At 43.4% G+C, this 20,573-nt stretch overlaps 1 protein-coding gene across 2 annotated transcripts in view; it reads right to left on the bottom strand.

The window, feature by feature from the left end:
• The window catches only part of vsnl1 (visinin like 1), a 104,861-nt gene that overhangs the window by 69,455 nt on the left and 14,833 nt on the right, over positions 1–20,573 (bottom strand). The window contains exon 1 of one of the 2 annotated variants that reach the window (XM_033021564.1): positions 2,389–2,516. The exons of the other annotated variant lie outside the window; for it this stretch is intronic. The gene's annotated coding sequence lies outside the window, so the exon portion shown is untranslated. Of the gene's footprint in view, positions 1–2,388; positions 2,517–20,573 lie in introns of those variants that run through there. 2 annotated transcript variants of the gene reach the window in all.

Genomic DNA, 20,573 nt, shown 5'->3' on the forward strand with positions numbered 1-20,573 from the left:
TGCATTGACCCCATTCGCATGATGAACAGCAAGTTCAGAATTGAAAGAACTTTTCCAAGAGAGTGTTTAATTTTCCTGCACCCCCACCCCCTCCCAGGCAAACTCAAATAAAAGTGGGGCATGAAGTGGAAAGGGGAAACTGGGTATAGAGACAGAAACAAGAGACTGCATTTTCAACTATAGTTGCAATAAATGTGCAAAAGCCATGTGAAATGGCAGGATAGTGTGTTATTGATTTATTATTGTCATGTGCACTGAAATACAGTGAAAAGCTTTTGTTTGAGAGCTAGAGATTGGGCGTGAATAAGAACTGGAAAGATTTAGGGAGAATACAAGAAAAATTGTGATAAAAGATTTATATCCTAATTGAAAAAACAAATTTAAATGCTAAATAGCAGTTTCCTTTCATTTCATTGTGATGTTTCAATGGAACCTATTACAATTGATATTTACAAAGCAAGTGGGTTTATTTGTTATTATAGTGAGTTATGCAAGTTGTTTTTGAACTTCTCGTGCAATGCTTATTTTTCATTTTTCTAGTTCAATTATGCTTTCTCAACAAGATTAAATTTCAATAGCATAAAATACCATTATTTTGAACCAAGTATTTTGAATGTTTTTTTGACTTACATAATACATTTGTACTTGATTGTTTAATCTTTTGGGGGACAAAACTATGGAGATAAAAATACTTGAAAGTGTATAAAGTACGTATGTAAAGCAGCATAAAGACAAAGAACTGCAGATGCTGGCTTACAAAAAAAGACAGAAAGTGCCGAGGTAACTCAGCAGTCAGGCAGCATCTCTGGGGGACATCAATAGGTGACGTTTCAGATCAGGACTTATATATACAATATATGTATAAAGGGTATAAAACAGATCACATCTGCTTTAAGAAAAGCACAATCTTTCTGATGGCAAAGAAAAGCACGGTAGCATGTTCTAACGTAGAGTGGTTCTGACCCATCATTATGAAGTACTGGGAGAAGATGGTCAAGGTCATGTGAAATGGCAGGATAGTGAGTTCCAGCGTGCCAGACAGCCTGGATCCACTGCAATACACCTACTGTTGCAACAGCTCCATGGAAGGTGCCCTTCATGCATCTCTGCAACACCTGGATAACAAAGGCACCTACATCAAACTCTTATTTATTGATTATAGCTCCACCCTCCACAACATAACCCCAACCAAAATCAGCTCCAGATTCCTGGACCTAGGACTCAGCACCCCCTCTGTAACTGGTTCCAAGACTTGCTGATTTCTAGACCACCATCAGTAGGGAGAGGAGACTAAAGGACTTGTTCTCAGCCCCCTACACTCCTCCCTATACACTCATGACCACGCAGCCAAATTCTGCTCCGTCCACCACATACTGTAGATGGTGTGGTGAATAAAGCACACAAACGCCACTACTTCTTCAGAAGACTAAAGAAAATTCAGCGTGTCTCCAACAACAACTCTTACCGATTTCTACAGAAGCACCGAGAAAAGTAGCCTATCAAGAAAAGGACGTGCAGCAGTAGAATGGCTGCTTTAAGGGGCTGTCCCACTGCGGCGACCTAATCTGTGAGTTTAGACGAGTTTGCCCTTGACTCAAACTCACAGCATGGTTGACACGTGGTCCTAGGAGGTCCTATGAGGTCACTGGAACTCTCCTTCATGCCCGAGGAAAGTTCCCGAATACTCGGGGCCTCAGCTAGGTTGCAGCAATTTTTTCAGCATGTTGATAAATTTTTCGCGAGTACAAATTGGTTGACATGGTTATTTTTAACTCGTAGTGCTGTGGAGTGGGGTCGCTTTGTGGTTACAGGCAGTCGAAGGCAGCCGTAGGCAATCTCCTTCGCTGACCGGGTGTTTTAATTGGCTCATTGGAGATTTCAGGACCAAGGAAGGCCGACTGGTAAGTAAAATGCCCGTTAAACTTTATTATAAGTTGTCTGGCTTCTTAAAAGTGTCTCCACGCCTTCTCCCCCCCTTCTCTCCACTTCTCTCCCCCTCTCTCCCCTTCTCTCCCATAGCTCGAGGTTTTTCAGGCGAGTGCCCTTGAGCTTGAAGATGGAAGACACTCTTCTGAATTTGCGGATTAGGTCACCGCAGTGGGACAGCCCCTTTACAGAGACCCGGGTTCAATCCTGACTACAGGTGCTGTCTGTATCGAGTTTATACATTCTCCATGGTCGTATGGGGTTTCTCCAGGTGTTCTAGTTTCCTCCCACACTCCAAAGACATACAGGTTTGTAGGTTAATTGGCTTCTGTAAATTGTCTCTAGTGTCTCTGTGACCTAGTGTATGGGGGGGTCGTGATCGGCGCGGACTCCGTGGGCCGATGGGTCCGTCTCCATGCTGTATCTCTAAAACTAAAAACACTTAAAAGCAGTAAATTTTACCTTTTGTTGATGATGTGAACTTTAAGCCAAAGATTATGTGCGGGCAGATAAGAGTTGGTCTTGGTATTATGTTCGGCGCATATATTGTGGGCTGAAGGTCCTGCTCCTGTGTTCTATGTTCTAATTGCTATAGCATGCTGCTCACCAGAGAGAAAGAAAATGCCAGAGGGGTCCTTGAATGTGAGTTAAGTCACTTATTATCATCCTCAAGTGGCCCAACTCCCATTTAAAGCAGCAGCAGACAAATTCAAACAAAATATAGCCATAATTGAAAAAATCTGAAACATGCTGTCAGCAAATCAATCCTATCCTCGAAAAGGCCCTACTCCAAACATTTTTATCAGGATATGCTCCCTTTCCAAGCCCAACACATAGTCAATCCCATCCAGCTTCAGTTAGGCAGCCTAGCTCAAATATATAATCATGCTCACAGATGCCATTAATACAAACAGTTCAAAACTTGAAAATTACAAAGATAGATTACTTACTGCATTGATGTTTAAACCATTTTCCAATCATGCTTTTTTTAAAGTGGTCTGTGATGGGGGATAGCTTTATTTCCCACTTTCTGGAATAGATGCGGTTATAAAGTGGTTATGATGAAGATGGTGCTATAACACCATTTTCCCCATTGTTGTCCATTGAGCAATCAAAATGTCCAGTTGAATACAAGAACACGTTTCAATAGTCTATTCAAATTGGGTCCTAGTGGATGGTTCCCGATGAAATGTTAGCTTGTTACTGATAAGCGTGTACATGTGAGTGCTCAGTTTGGCTAAATCTATTATCACCATAAAAGCAATAAAGTCTGAATATGTCAGATTTGGCATTTTATGCTGCCCAGGATACAAATCCTGCTTGTAATCATCATCCATGGTCACATGACACTGATATTTAAAGCAGCCTTTCTCCAAATAAGTCAAATATCACTGGGTATAGACTTAAAGCTTGATTGAGTACACATAAAGCAACTTTAAACAATGCCATACAGGTGAGTAAGAACAATCTATGTCTTCTTCCTCATTAGAACTTTGGAAGTGTCGGTCAGACCCAGTGACTGGGCCCAACAAATAATTGTATTTCCGTCTGATTGTTTGTATGGTTAAGAGTCAATTGCAACATATAAAGGAATAAAGTTCCAATGAACCCATTCAACATTTATAATAATCCTGCAACTTTCATGAAGATAATTTTGTGCCAGACCAACATTTTCAACACCTGATTATATTCACTTTAAAGCTGCCATAACACTTCAGTGCAATAACAACGACACTACCACACGCACCAGATCTGTTGCATCAATTAAAATAGCATCATCGTATGCCTTAAACACGATGAAGGTAATTACAGTCAAATCAATGCTGCAAATCCTCTTCACAAACATCTGCCTACATAGAAAATTGGGAGAACTGCAGGCAGGTCAATCCTGACAGAGTCCTAGAGTCACAGAGCACAGAAACAGGCCCTTTAGCCCACCATGTCTTTACCATCAAGTACCCACCAATATTAATCATTTTTCCAGCACATGGCTCCTAGCCTTCTGTGCCTTGGCATTCAGTGCTCATTTAGATACATCTTACTAGATTTTCTTGCGATCTGTCCTTTCTAATATTTGTTGTGTAATTCAGTCAGCTCACCCTCAACCTTCTCCAGGAGGAGAGTGTCCCTCTCCCATTGGTACGGAACATTTGCATTTTTCAGCTTGAAATTGTGCAATATGGTGCATACTGTAGCGAGTCTTTTAACTTACACTTGAATGCAATATATATGCTTTAAATTGGATTGGAGCGTTTTTGAAAGGGAGGAGGCTATGCGATCATTGATCACTGGCCTTGGGGGTACCAGGTGAGGGAGTGGAGCAACTGAGTGGGGAGAGGGTGTGGAAGAAGGGGTCCCCCCTCCCAGGGTAGGAACCTTTTGAAATTTGACGTATTAAAATCATGTTTTAGCGCACTGTAGAAGTATGATTTCAATGTTTTTTGTATGAAGTATTTTTAAGAGGTAACTTTTTAAGGGGTAACTTTATCCACACAAAGGGTGATGGGTGTATGGAACAAGCTGCCAGAGGAGGCAGTTGAGGCAGGGACCATCCCAACATTTAAGAAAAAGTTAGACTGATACATGGATAGGACAGGTTTGGAGGTATGGACCAAAAGCAGGTGGCGTAGCTGGGACATGTTGGCGGGTGTGGGCAAGTTGCACCGACGGGCCTGTTTTCACACTGTATCACTCTATGACTACATTATACTTCTACCATGCATGAATGCCTCAAAATCATGTGATCGAGTTTTATTGCCATATACTCAAGCATAAAAACATAGAAAATAGGTGCAGGAATAGGCCATCAGCCCTTCGAGCCAGCACTGCCATTCAATATGATCATGGCTATTCATCTAAAATCAGTATCTCTTTCCTGTTTTTCCCCCATATCCCTTGATGTCGTTAGCCCCAAGAACTAAATGTAACTCTCTCTTGAAAACATCCAGTGAATTGGCCTGCACTGCGTTCTGTGGCAGAGAATTCCACAGATTCACAACTCTCTGTGTTCTCATCTCAGTCCTAACTGGCCCCCCCTTTATTCTTAAACTGTGACCCATGGTTCTGAGCACCCCCAACATCGGGAACATTTTTCCTGCAGTTACAGTAAGTGAAAATCTAGCAGGCAAGCAGGATGCTTTCACCAACCACCCCCATTTGAAGTCCACTATCTTCCACCGTATCTACCCAGTGCTTGGTACTTACTTCCAGCAGCCACTGGTTGTCCTCCAGGATGCACCGAGCCGCAGCCTGATCCATGCCGGTCACCTGGGCGAATTCGGCACAGAGACTCTCACGGCAGCGGCGCAATGCTTCGACGCCTCCGACGGCCCGGGACTCTTGCACTGAGGCTGCTCCATGGCCGAAGCTGCAGTGAGCGACTCGCCAGTCCGGAAAACACTCTCCAGCCCCGCTCCCCGTCCGCCTCTGTCCCCGCCGCTGCTTCCGCTTACAACACTCGCGGCCCATGCAGTTGATATGAGTTTTGAAATTTTCGTTGATCACAGAATTTCTCACAACAGAGCGAGAGAAATTTGTGATCAGCGTGAGAATTTGGCGAAATGCATGATTCTCACTCTCAATGCATGGGAGTTGGCAGCCCTGCCTCTCTATCCCCCTCTCCCTCTCTCCACCTCTCTTTCTCTCCCCTCTCTCTCTCCCTCCCACCTCACTCTCATCCCTCTCTCTCTCCCCCTCTCTCTCCTCTCCCCCGCTCTCTCTCCCCTCCCCCTCCCCCTCCCCCTCTCCTCTCTCCCCTGTCTCACCCTCTCCACTTCCCTCTCTCTTCTCTCTCCCCCCCCCTCTCTCTCTCTCTCTTCTCTCTCCCCCCTCTCTCTCTCTTCCCCCTCTCTCCCTACCACCTCAATTCTCACCCCTCTCTCTCGTCCCCAGCTCTCCTCTCTCCCCCTCTCCCCTCTCTCCCTTCTTTCCTACTCTCTTCTCCCCTCTCTTCCTCTACTTATCTCTCCCCTCTCTTTCCCCTAACTCTCTCTCCACCCTCGCTCATCTCTCTCATCTCTCTTTCTTCTCTTCTCGCCCCCTCTTCTCTCGCTTCTCCCTCATTCCCCCCCTCTCTCCTCCTTTCCTCCCCTCTCTATCTCTCCCTCTCTCCCCTCTATACACACTCTCCCCTCTCTCTCTGTCGCTCCTCTCACCTCTCTTTCCCCACTCTCTCCTCTCTCATCTCCTCTCTCTCCCTCTCTCCCCCCATTTCTCCCTCCCACCTCACTCTCCCCCTGGCGCGCATCTCCCTCTCGTCTTCTCCCCTCTCCTTCTCCTCTTCTCTTGTGCCCCCCCAGCTCTCTCTCTTCTTCCCCTCTCTCCCTCTCTTTTACCACCCCTCTCTCCCATTCTCTCCTACCCTCTCTTCCCTCTCCACCCCCTCTCTCTTCCCTCTTTCTTCCCTCTCACCCCTCTCTCTCTTCCCTCACTCTCCCCCCTCTCTCCCACCTCACTCTCCCCCCCCTCCCTCTTCTCTCTCTACATTCACGCCCCCTCTGTCTCTCCCCTCTCTCCCCCCTCTCTCCCCCCCCATTGTCTCCCTGTCTCCTTCCCCTCTCTCTCTCTCTCCACCTCCCTTTGAGAGTCTGTCCCTTCGGCCCAGAGACTCTCGCGGCAGCGGCAGCGGCAGCGGCAGCGGCGCTTCCGACGGCCCGGGACACTCGCACTGTCCGGAGTGCTCCATGGCCAGAGCTGCAGCGAGCGACTCGCAGCGCCGCAAACACTCGACAGCGCCGCAAACACTCACAAGTCCCGGCTCCCCGCATCTGTTCTCGCCGCTGGTTCTGCTCCCATCCCTCCCACAGCCCCGGCTCTCCAACACCCGCGGACCATGCAGTTTATCCGAGTTTTTTAATTTTCGTTGATCACAAAATTTCTCACCACTGAGCGTGAGAAATTTCTGATGAGCGTGAGGGCGTGAGAGTTTGCTTGAGGGCGTGAGTCTCACGCTCAAAGCGTGAGAGTTGGCAGCCCTGACATTTGTAAACTTACTAATTATTCACATTACCACAAACAGTAAGGAACCTAGCAATGATCACTGTTGCACACCATTGCTCATTGGCTTCTAATATCAGAAGCAAATCTCTACCATAATCCTCTGCCCTATATTCCAAAGTCAACGTTGGTTTCAATTTGCCCACTTTAGTTTAGTTTAGTTTAGAGATACAGCACGGAAACAGGTCCTTCGGCCCACCGAGTCTGCAATGACCAGCGATCCCCACATGCTAACACGATCCCATACACACTAGGGACAATTAACATTCACACCAAGCCAATTAATCTAATAACCTGTACGTCTTTGGAGTGTGGGAGAAAAACCAAAGATCTCGGAGAAAACCCACGCAGTCACAGGGAGAACGTACAATCTTCGTACAGATAGCACCCGTAATCAGCTTCGAACCCAGGTCTCCGGAGCTGCAAGCGCTGTAAGGCAGCAACTCTATCGTTGCACCACCCTGCTGCACTTGCCCAGGATCTCTTGGGCTCCAATGTTTTTGAACAAGCTCCCATGTGAGATCTTGTCACTTTGATACCTTTTTGAAAAAATATATTCAAATTGGTCAGGCTGGATCTGACAATCTTTGATTAAACCCTGCCTTTCTAAATGTGCTTTAATCCTGCCGTTCAGAAAGTTTCCAATATACACCTCCTAGCAACTTTAAACTCTCTTGCTTCTCCCTGCTGCCCCTCTTCAATAAAAGTCACTAGTTATCTGGCACCCCACGAATGACCCATGAAGATTTACAACACCCATAGCAGTCTGGGATACATCATTTTGGGCCATGGGAATATATCTGCCTTTAAGGCCACTAAGCCAGTTAATACTTTCTCCTTATAGTGGTATCTTGTTCCAGAATGTTACAGTTTTTAACTGCAATGCCCTTTGCCTCAGGGAATACAGATGGGGAATATTAATTTAAGATTTAACCCATGTTCTCTTATCTTTTGGGCTATTTTTTTCCCTGGTATCTCTTGTCCTTAATATAGTCACATTAATAACATTATTTGGGATTTCCTTAATCTTGTCCACCCATTGTAAATTTGTGGACCCACTTTTCCCTCAATGTCACAGAATCATAATCATAATAAAGCAAATATTTCAGATTCCTCCATCATAAATCAATACATATTGGTTCACCTCAGTTTACACCGGGAGGTAACCACTGCACAGTCTAGAACATAGTACTGTACAGCACAGGAACAGGCCTTTTGGTTTGTAATGTCTGCACTGAACATGATGCCAAGATAAACAAGATAATCTCTGTCTCCACCACCACCCCTCGTAATGTGTTCCAGGTACCCACCACCCTTTGTGTAAAACGTTTGGCCCACAATCACACAGGTAACTGGGATGAATTCAGAAGAGGTTTCACAGCCAAAATCAAAGCATCCATGATTCAGGTGTGGACTATGAGCAGCAGAATCATGGGTGGTATGGTGGTGCAGCAGTGGAGTTGCTGCCTTACAGCACCAGAGACCCAGGTTCAATCTTGACTATGGGTGCTGTCTGTACAGAGTTTGTATGTTCTCTCTGTGATTGCGTGGGTTTTCTCCTGATGCTTCAGTTTCCTCCTACACTCCAAAGCCATACAGGTTTGTAGGTTAATTGGCTTTGGTTAAAAATTGTAAATTGTCCCTCGTGCGTAGGATAATGCTAGTGTACGGAGATCGCTGGTACTCGGCAGACCGAAGGCCCTGTTTCCGTGCTGTATCTCTAAAGTAAAGTCTAAAGTAAATAGCAATCAGTGAGTAATCTCATGATCACATTTGTGCTTTAACATTCCGATCAAGGCAAGGACCTTGAGTGCAACTCAAGTGCAATAAACCAAACAGAAAAACAAAAGCAGGAGGCACACTTGAAAATTAGAGATCAACTTGCCAAATTCACAACACGTCTATCTGCAGAAACTGTATACAATTATCAGAGCTAGTAACCCCACACACACCACTAGATCAGAACAAAGCTCTGCGGTCTGTCACATCCAGCCATAAACAGATGGTGGACAATAACAATAGTAAGCCTGAGCCAAGGCAGTTATATCCATCTGTGCCAGAAGTGCCAAGTGGATGATCTATCTCAAAGTCTTTAAGTGTCCATTTTCATAGAAGCCAATCAGTTTGATTTAATTCACATAATACCAACAAGTGTTTGAGCACACCAGACACATAAAAGGTTGAGTGCCAGCCATTGTACTGCGCTCCAAGACAGCTGTGCTTCTAACCAAGCTGCTCTTGTACAGCTGCAACCTTGACATCCATCTGGCAATATGGAAAATAGACCAAGTATGTCTTGTCCAAAAAAGAGCTAGACAAATCTATTCCATCTAATTGCTCTCTGCAGTCTACTCATAATCATCAGTAGCAACTGAAAACATAATTGACTACCATCAATCAGTACCTCCTCACCAATAACATATTGACAGATACTCCGGTTGGATTTTGCCAAGATTACTTGGCACTGGATCCAAATACAAGATGATACAAGAGTCCGTGAATAATATTTTTTACTTGCTGGAGTCAGATGTAACGGAAGAGGATAATTGTTATGGTAATTGAAGGTTGCAGGAGCTTCTAGGGTTAGCAACTTGCCTTCAACCATTTTCAGCTACTGCATCAATTCCCTTTTGGTAACTTCCAGCACCTATCCAGATGGTGACTCACAATGTTAACTGACTGATCAGTGTTATTATATTTGCAACTCCAATGATGAAGCAGACCTTGCTTGCAAGCAACAGATCTCCACAACTTTCAAGCAGGAGAGAATAAGTAAAATTTGTAACATACAAGTGCAAGGCAATGACTATTGTTAAGTCTATTCACCACTCTAAGCATTCAATTATATTAATATTGTCCCTTTATTTAGTACCTAATGGTGAGATGGGATGAGGTCCTCATGGATTAGGAATTTAACTAGTCCGGCTATATAAATAAGACCAGCTGAAGAAGGGTCTCGACCTGAAACACGCCTTTCTCCAGAGATGTTGCCTGACCCACTGAGTTACTCCAGCTTTTCGTATCTATCTTCGGCGAAAATATACAGTTCCTTCCTACACATGTATAAATACTTTGGCTACTAAGACAGGTCAGACAGGAGAGAATGCTTCACCTTCCTATTCACCAAAACCTTTGCACTGTTAGGTTTTCACAGAATATCTCCACTTGCTGTGACAAGTGTTGATCTAACAAGGCGAGTAGTTAGCATCCAGGAGAAAGCTGCGTTATTGAAATGTCATCCAGCATTTTAAACATTTGGTTACCCCAACATGAGCACACCGTCTCCGCCACGAGGTGTTCCATCTAAAAGGCAACCTGGAGTGATTCACAAAGGCACTTCTGCAGCAAGTCCCAAATGGCCAACCTCTGCTGACTAAGGAAAAAAGGCATATGGAGATTGCATGATTTGCAAGAACACACTTTCCTGGCCTGGAAATGCATCATTGATCCTTCGTCTGGAAGTGTCCACCTAACTGCACTATACGAGCACCTACAACACACAATCTTCAATGGCTTGAGATGGCAGATTATTTTCTCAAGGGCAATAAATAGAACCAGGGGCCACAGTCTTAGAATAAAGGGGAGGCCATTTAAGACTGAGAAAAAACATTTTCACCCAGAGAGTTGTGAATTTGTGGAATTCCCTGCCACAGAGGGCAGTGGAGGCCAAATCACTGGATGGATTTAAGAGAGAGTTAGATAGAGCTCTAGGGGCTAGTGGAGTCAAGGGATATGGGGAGAAGGCAGGCATGGGTTATTGATTGGGAATGATCAGCCATGATCACAATGAATGGCGGTGCTGGCTCGAAGGGCCGAATGGCCTCCTCCTGCACCTATTTTCTGTGTTTCTATGTGTCAAATGGACAAGAGATGGGGAAAAAAACATGCAATACACCAAAGAGACCCAAAAGCATACAATACCAATCGCGTTTATTTCACAAGCCATGTATTTTATGCCCTAATCACTGCAGAATAAAGTGAGAAAAAAATGGATTTCTATAATATTAATTTAATGAGGGAGGAAACTAAGTGCAGCAAAGGAATAAGCTGCTAAAGGGCCTGATTTTTTTCGACGACTGTCGCAGTAGTAGCAGGTTGCTAAAATAGCGGCGACTGGAACCCCCCCTTTGACAATGTCTACGACAAGCTATGACAACCAACCATCTAGTCAACGTCACACTACGGCAAGCTACCAACAACCGACGACACAATCGTCGCGACTTAGGACGTCCACCTACGACCACACCTATAACAACCTACGATCACACAGGCGACAACCTATGACAACCAAAGTCAACCTACGTCCACCTGCAACAAGCTACGACCCTGTCGGCGACAACTGAAGACAATTCAGTGGCTGGTACCTGTCGCTGGTTGACGTAGGTAGTCGCCAATGGAATTCACCAAAGTCAGCACCCGGCGACAACCAACGTCACCTGGCGACAACCTGCATCATCCTGGCGACAACCTACGACAGCACCTACGACAGGAGAAGACAAGGTACGTCAAGCTACGTCAAGCCCACAGTCGTCGAAAAGTTTTGAACATTTCAAAATCCAGCAGCGACCAGAAAAGTGTTCCGACTCTTTAGGCGACTTGAGGAGACAACTCACAACCATACAGGTGTCACCCCATGTGGCGACAGCCTAGTTGCCTGGAGTCGCCAAAAAAATTGCCTAAGTGGGGCAGGGGCTTAAGTGAAAGAGAAACAGGAAGTTCAATTATTTACTGAAACTTTAATCATATAAGAAATTAAGGTGATGGTAAACTTGAAATGTGACAAATCCAAAAGCTGCTAGTTAATTAAAATGAATTCAAATTAAACCTCTTTTGATAATCATATTTAATATTAAAATGCTTAATTACCTAATATTGGAAATATATAACCTATGCTATGATAGGCAACTGTACAAATCAATGGATCATTGTAGAATGAGAAATTTATGCTATGATAAGACTTGATGACCAGACGAGTGGAAATGTTGACCTTGCATCGACCCAACATTGTCAGTCACAGCTCAATGGATGAAATAAAGGAATAGCAAAGCATGCAAGTCACTGATGGCGGTTGTCTGCAGACTTCCTCCGTGCAATAATGCTGTAAGAAGCTGTTTAAATATTGAAATCTGGGAAAGGTATATATATATATAAAAAAGTCAGGCTTTAAAAGTGAGATTTTAATTGTAATATCTATGTTTAATGAATGAGTCATGAGAAATTGTCAAGCTTCTCTTGACACTAACTCTTGAGAGAGTTAAAAAGCCAACAGTGGAGCAAAAAAGACCAACTGAAAAATTCATACTGGAAGTCATTTGTACAATTCAGTTATAGAGAGTGCAATCTTAAAGTCTACCATTATGAATTATAAAAGTTTAATTCCCAAAATGTTAGGATTATCTACAGATTTATCAATGTGTGCCAGGAGATTGCAGGTAACTGCAAGATGAATACGATTGCCAGGGTAGGGGACTTTAACTTTCTCAATATAGACTGGCACTATCATAGTGCCAACAGCTTGGATGGGGTGGAAATTGTCAAATGCGTTCAGGGAAGTTTCCTCAGCATCCAGGCTGTGGGATGCCTTTATAAAGTAGGTTGACAAGTGTTTAGGGCATGCCTGTCCCTCTTAGAGTGAAGGGCAAGGCAGGTGGGAGTAAGGAAGATTGGATGATGAACAGCTCTGATCTGGTAAAAAAGAGGTGGGACAGGTATAGGCAGCCTGGATTAAGTTTATCCTTGGAGGATTTTGGGGAACTGAGGAGCATTCGTAATCCAATCAGGAGGCCAAAATGGGGCAGGAGATAGCTCTGGTATATAATGTTAAGGAAAATACAGAGGTGCTGAATGTCCTATGGCATATAAAGGTAGATAAATCTCCTGGGCTAGGGCAGGACTACACAATGAATGGTAGGGGCCTGGGGAGTGTTGTACAGCAAAGGGTTCGAGGAATGCAGGTACATAGTTTCTGAATGTGTTGTCACAGGTAGGTACAGTTGTCAAGACGTACATTGATCTTCATCAGTCAGGATATTGAGTATAGAAGTTGGAATGTTATATTACAGTTGTACAAGACGTTGTTGATGCCACAATTTGCGTATTGTGTTCTGCTTTAGTCACCCTGCCAATAGGAAAGATGTCATTAAGCTGGAAAGATTGAAGAGCATCTGCAGTTCCCTTTTGAACAAGATTGAAGAGAATATTTACGAGGATGTTGCCAGACTTGAGGGGCTGAGCTAGGAGAGGTTGGGCAGGCTAGGACAATATTTCTTGGAGCGCAGGACAGAGGTGATCTTATAGAGGGGTATTTAAATCATGAAGGGATTAGATAGGGTGAATACACAGAGTCTTTTACACAGAAACGTTTACACACAGTAGAGGAATCAAGAACCAGAAGACATACTGTACATTTAAGGTAAAAGGGGAAACATTTAATAGGAGACTGAAGAGCAACTTTTTCACCGTGGGTGGTGGGTATGTGGAATGAGCTGCCAGAGGAGGTAGTTAAGGCAGGTGATATAAACAACATTTAAAAGACAAGCACATGGATAAGAAAGCTTTAGATGAAATTGGGCCATACGCCGGCAGGTGGACTTGCAGTGTAGATGGGGTAGCAAGGGCAAGTTGGGCCGAAAGGTCTGTTTCCACATTGTATGACTCTGTACACTTCGTTTCAGACAGGCCTGGTAAGCTTACAAAACTGACCATAAAATGTATACTGCTCTGATTGCAAAAGGAATTGACCATGAAAACCCTGTGATGCAGTCAATGCGCAAATTCCCTTGTGGCTCCTTCTCTCTTGTCAATCTCTGTGGCAGGGAGGTGGGGGTGGGAGGTTAGTTGGGGGAGGTGTAAAGAAGCAGAAATCATGAGCCCAGCAACATATTATGTTGAAATTAGGATTGTCAATAAGAAGACAGGCATCAGGGCTGGTGTATTATAGAAATCCAGAATACTGCACGTGATAAAGAGACAAGTGTAGGAATAACCAAAATATGGTTTGTTTACCTAGGATTTGTCTCTCTAGCATCTATTCAAATTAATCAATGTCTGTGTCCATACTTCCAGAGATTGGATATCAATAGACTAGTTCCCTTTCGAAGTGGGTGTGAAGAGAGCAAAATGCAGGAGTGCATTTAATGTGTAACTAGTGTTAATAAAGACGAGTTAGATGCAAGCATGACATCAGCATCACAGTGTGATACATCCCAAATAATGAAATGCTTTACTATACCATAATTAATTCAGTTATTATTCTCCATTTTGATTCCTATTATAAAATGAAAAGGGAATAATTCAATAGGTGCAATAGGTTTAGCACCTTATGAATGGTGAAAGTAAAGTATCAGTAGATTTTAATTATTTCTTTTGTACCTTCTTGCGAGTGGGAAATGGCATTCCGTCTTTAACTTTCAGCACAAAACGAAATATTAATTTTGTCATTTCCACTGTTTCCAGCTTAATTTTTAAACAAACACCCCATCGACTGCGAAAGGACAAAGTAGATAAATAAAGGGTTTTGCAATTGTCTGCATAGCTGTTTCCCTTTCCCCACTGTTGCTCTGTTGAGGTTTTCAAGAGGCCAGGTTTTGAACGTGTGGGGAGGAACTGCAGATACTGGATTAAACACCGGGTGGCGCCACCAGCAGTGGCTGCCTCACCACCAGTCTGTCTGCCCTTCCTTCTTTTTGTTATTTTTAGTGTGTGTTAAAAAGTAAGTTTTAGTGTTCGTTGGTTGGTTTTAAGTGGGAGGTGGGGGGTGTTGGGGGAATTTTGTTTTCAGTCTCTTACCTCGACGGAGATGTGATTTCTTTCCGTATCGTATCTCCGTCCCCACTGTGGCTTCACCACGTGGAATTGGCGGCCTTTCCTGGAGACCAACAGGTGGTCCAAGACACGGGAGTCTCCGTGACCTTAACATCGCGGAGCTTGCAATCCCTTTCCCGGGGATTGAAGCTCCATCCGTGGGGCCTGTGGACTTTAACATGTGAAGCCCGCAGTCTCTGGTAAGAAGAGGCCGACTAGGGAGCTCCATGCCGCGGAGAGAGTTCCAACCACCCCAACGCGGGAGTTTCGATCACCCCTTCGATTGTCGGCTGCGGGGGCTTTGATCGCCCACCTACTGCGGATGGTTTGAGTGGCCCGACCGCGGGAGAATAAGTGGAAAAAGATTGAACATTATTGCCTTCCATCACAGCGAGGAATGTGGAATCCACTGTGATGGATGTTTATCTTAACTTTTATGTGGTTTTGTGTCTTGTTGCTTTTCACTTAGTATGGCAACTCAAATTCTACTGTACCTTAATTGGTACATGTGACAATAAACTGACCTCGAAACCTTTGAACCTTGAAACTGAAGACAGACACATAAAAGCTGGAGTAACTCAATGGGTCAGACAGCATCTCGGAAGAAAATGAATAGGTGACAGTTCGGGTCGAGACCCTTCTTCAGACTGAGTGTCAGGTGAAAGGGGAACGAAAGAGAAAGACAGTACTTGGGGGAAATGAATGGAAAATATGCAAAAGACACCAATAATCAAGGAAATGTTGGGCACACCATAGCCACAACGAGTAAACAGAGGAACAATAGGATGACAGTAAAACTGGTATGATGACAAGGATGGTGAGGGACGGGGATTCAAGGGTTACTTGAAGTTAAATAAATCAATATTTATACAGCTGGATGTCCTTGCTGATCAACACGATTATTGCTGATTTGGTAACTGGTGGCAGAATAGACACTGTCGTGCCGAGCCAAGTCTCGCTGTGCCATTCGGAGTAAACAGTACTATGCAAGCAACACTATAAAACGTCAGGACACTGAATCAAATCAGTAGGAGAAAACTAAACAGTCCTAAATCAGGGAATTTAGCACAATGAACTGCTGGTCTACGACAAGTCATTATTCTTTTTTAATGGACCTTCAACTAATAAAGTAGTGCAATGACTTAAATCATGGAATCAATTTGTTTTACTTTAAATTACTTTGGTGGCAATACCAGCACTCCCTTGATATGCAAACTCCAATATATCCCTCAATATAATTTAACAATTCACAGTATAACCAATGTTTCAGAGACAGAGACTAGGAGTCAGACAGAGAGAAAAAGACAGGCAGAGACAGAGAGACATAGAGTCTGGAAGAGATAGAGAGACAGAGAGAGGCAGAGGGAGAGGGAGAGGGAGAGGGAGAGTAACAGAGTGACAGACGGAGTATCTGAAAGAGACAATGAGAATTGCAGCAGTATGGCATTCTATTTCTATTGAATCACAGAGCTATTAACTAATTTGCAGGATGTTCATGTTATGCAACCATTAACTCATTCACATTCATGTAGCAGAGAAGCACATCTGCAGAATTGTAAATAATTGGTCTCTCCATGGCATTCAAGCTGCTTCAATAAGAACAGTTCAACAGGCAGCATAATGATGCCATTATCGAATAGACACTAAGCAGTCAAATAGGGTTGGGGTTTTTTCATCTGCCACAGAGGCTTTGAATATTTTAGTTTGGAAGTAGTCTGGCAACAGTCATTTTAATTTGGAATACCTTTGACACCCACTTCTGCTGATGACATTTAGTGCAAGTACAGCAGCATGATGCACATGAATACATCTTGCATTAAAATACAAATAAAACAAGGCTGGAGCCAAGGTCAGGCTTGCATCTGTGGAAGCAATGGGCAGACAACATTTCAGGTCAGGACGCTACCCGACTCCTGCATTGAAATACTTGTTTAAATCATGTTTTCATATGAACAAAAAATGTTTTTTTTGCTATACCTCCAGAAATGTTCTTCCATGTTAAAGCATTACTGGCGTTATCTGCTTCAATTCATAAACCCAGTATTTTAGGGAAATATTGCAGAGCTCCATATAATCTAGATCTAGAATGGACCTATTGTGCCGTGATCTGTTTCAGTTCCGAATCTCAATATTCCAGATCCAATAAGCCTTGTTTCATGTGCTTAAGTGCTGCTCCATAAACCTAGTTCTATGATGGACTACTGCTATGGCAAAGGTAAAACTATCTTAGTCATAGTGACAGTGGTGCCAACCTTGAAAGAGCCACTACAACCCCCAGACTGAAGTCCAGGTGAAAGCCTACATGGTCTCTCAATTCTGCTCTACATTTCTCAGCCAGCTGTTTCTCAGGTAGAATTATCCATCCATTCCCTCCTGTAAAGGGGATGAGGTAAGAGTGCTCTCATGCTATTATTGGAATTCTACTCTTAGGCTCTCAAACATTCAATTTCATGCCAGCTGAAATCTGTAATAAGAACCAAAGCTTTGTAAGGAAAAGGTCATTGATCCCAGAAAGACCACAATGGCCGATTTGCTCTCTTGGAGCAGGGCAAACATTTCAAGGCCTTGTCCTTGTTGAATCACACGACACTACTTTGACATTCAGTATTATCACATGGTTTGAGTGATGATACTGACCATCCCATCCCTGCAATTCAACATAACATGCCCATCATAGAACTAGGTTTATGGAGCAGCACTTAAGCAAATGAAACAAGGCTTATTGGATCTGGAATATTGGGATCAGAAACTGAAACAGATAACAGCAGTAATGCTTTAACTTGTGCAGAGGCAAATGTCTGGCAGCATTACAAAAAGAAAATAATATTTGATGGAAAATGCTATAATCAAAATTATTGCTAGTTATTGGGATACATACATGATTGTTGCATTAGATGCTGATTAATAAACAGAGAACATAGATGGATTTCAGTAGAAATGTTGTTAAGAGCAGAACATGAGAATAAGGTAAGTGCAAATACCTTGCACATTTTATTGAGGATTAGAAGGATTTGCAAAGTGTGTCTCTAAACCATCCCACATGATGTAAAGAAAGTGTAAAGAAAATGGATGGTGAACAAAAAAAAGTAAAAAAGTAAAAATATTAAATCAGAAGTGAACATGAAGAGAAATCATGCAGGTACAGCAAGCAGTGAAAGCAAATGGCATGTTGGCCTTTATAACGAGGAATCGAATATCGGAGCAAAGTCAAGTCAAGTCACATTTATTTATATAGCACATTTAAAAAAAACAACTCTCGTTGGCCAAAGTGCTTTACATTTGTTATAAGAATAGTATAAACAAACAAACTACATACATATATACATATAGCCCTCGCTCGGTGGACGTCAGGAAAGGCTTGGGAGTATAGATAAGATTTTAGTCTTGACTTAAAGGAGTTGATGGAGGGGGTAGTTCTGATGGGAAGGGGGATGCTGTTCCACAGTCTAGGAGCTGCAACCGCAAAGGTGCGGTCGCCCCTAAGCTTATGCCTAGACCGTGGGATATTAGGGGACCAAAACTGCACACAGAGGTCCTTTTGCAGTTGTACAGAGCCCTAGTGAGACCACACCTGGAGTATTGTGTGCAGTTTTGGTCCCCTAATTTGAGGAAGGACATTCTTGCTATTGAGGGAGTGCAGCGTAGGTTTACAAGGTTAATTCCCGGGATGGCGGGACTGTCATATGCTGAGAGAATGGAGCAGCTGGGCTTGTACACTCTGGAGTTTAGAAGGATGAGAGGATATCTCATTGAATCATATAAGATTGTTAAGGGTTTGGACACGCTAGAGGCAGGAAACATGTTCCCGATGTTGGGGGAGTCCAGAACCAGGGGCCACAGTTTAAGAATATGGAGTAAGCCATTTAGAACGGAGACGAGGAAACACTTTTTCTCACAGAGAGTGGTGAGTCTGTGGAATTCTCTGTCTCAGCGGGCGGTGGAGGCAGGTTCTCTGGATGCTTTCAAGAGAGAGCTAGATAGGGCTCTTAAAAATATTGGAGTCATGGGATATGGGGAGAAGGCAGGAACGGGGTACTGATTGGGGATGATCAGCCATGATCACATTGAATGGCGATGCTGGCTCGAAGTGCCAAATGGCCTACTCCTGCACCTATTGTCTATTGAACCAATGGGCAGCAAAGAATTTTCTTATTGTGCCTCAGTGGATGAGGTACAATCTCTTGAACTCGCCTCTGGCTTTGCAATCATTTCCATCCACTTTTCCTCTGTACTTTGCATTCAAATAATGCACTTCCATACAAGATACGCTCACTAATGAAGTTCAGCACTCACATACAATTTTATCCGATGACAACCCGGCAAATTGCATCTATGCCAGTGCTGAGAATCCAAAGCTCAAGAAAGCAAAGACATTAATATTAAAATAAAAATTGGGATGTAGCTGTTATAAAATGGAGGATTTAAAAGGCCTGACTCTGTGGCTAGGTCCAAACAGCATGGGAGGTCACTGTTTTTCTCACGAGGTTGGAGGAACAATACAACCCTCCTAACTAGGATAGCTGTTGAATTACTGTACTGGGATGTTACCTTGCCTGACATAGAGGACTTTATCTATGGGGATAGTTTGGACAGACAATGTTTGTTTTCTCTGAAGCAAATGAGGCTGAGGGCTGTGACCTGATAAAGGTATATAAAGTTTCAAGATGCGTAGATAGGGAAGATAGTCAAAATCTTTTTGCAATGGTAGGGACATTAAAAAAAAATAAGAGGGCACAGGTCCCTGGATATTATCTTGCTCTTGATATACTTATGCAATGTTTTAGGATTCTCCTTAATCTTACTTGCCAAGGACATTTCATGGCCTCTTTTTGCCCTCCCAATTTCTGCTAGTTCTGTCCTGTGAACTTTGTATTCCTCAAGAGACTCCCTCAATTGTAGACGTTTTCCCTCTGATCAAGCCTTCAATAGCTTTTGTCATCCAAGGTTCCCTATTCTTGCCAGAATTCTTTCACTCTTACCAAGACATGATGACCCTGAACTCTAACTCGCTTTGAAAAGATACCCACTTGTCAGCTGTTGTTTTACTCATGAGTATCTGCTCCCAATCTACTCCCACTGTGTCCTCTCTTAAAATGAAGAGATTAGCCTTCCCAAATTCAGGACTTGAACCAATCTTATCCTTTTCCATAACCTCCATCGACCCTCCACTACTACAGTTCGCCTAGACATTTCCCTCTGTGCTGCGCATCAGATCCAACCACACCACCATAAACCACAACTGCCGCTTCCCTCTCACTTACCATCGATCCCAGAGATACTGCCAGTCCCGCTGCCTCCTCTAGGCCTGATCTAGCTTACTCAGTTGATCCTGCCTTCATTTCAGACATAATTGTAATTTCCCAGTTCTTTTTCACAATCCCAACTTTATTTAATTGGAAACATCTTAGTTGCCTGTTAGGCCCCTGATGCCACTGCAGTACCCACGTTCTACCAGACTCTGAAACTATCCTTAACATATTGCCCATCGGGCAGAAGATACAAGCACATACTGTCAGATTCAGGAGCAGCTTATTCCCCGCTGTTATTAGGCCAGTGAATGGACCTCTCATATGGGTGTAATACCACCTTTCCAACTACCTCGTTGTGGCCCTTGCACCCCTTTGTAATCTGCATTTTCTCTGTAACTGTAATACTATATTCTGCTCTTTGTTTATTGTTCTTTGTAATACCTTTCTTTGTACTTGTGCATGGCTTCATTGTGTTCATGTACCGTATGATATGACTGGATAGCATTTTGCTATCACTGGCATTTGGTGTGCATGACAATAATAAATCAATAACCAATTCTCCTTATCATCGTTTTATCTCTGCTATTAGTTGTTAGTGAA

The sequence above is a fragment of the Amblyraja radiata genome, chromosome 5 (assembly GCF_010909765.2).
Source record: "Amblyraja radiata isolate CabotCenter1 chromosome 5, sAmbRad1.1.pri, whole genome shotgun sequence".
NCBI classification, from domain to species: Eukaryota; Metazoa; Chordata; class Chondrichthyes; order Rajiformes; family Rajidae; genus Amblyraja; species Amblyraja radiata.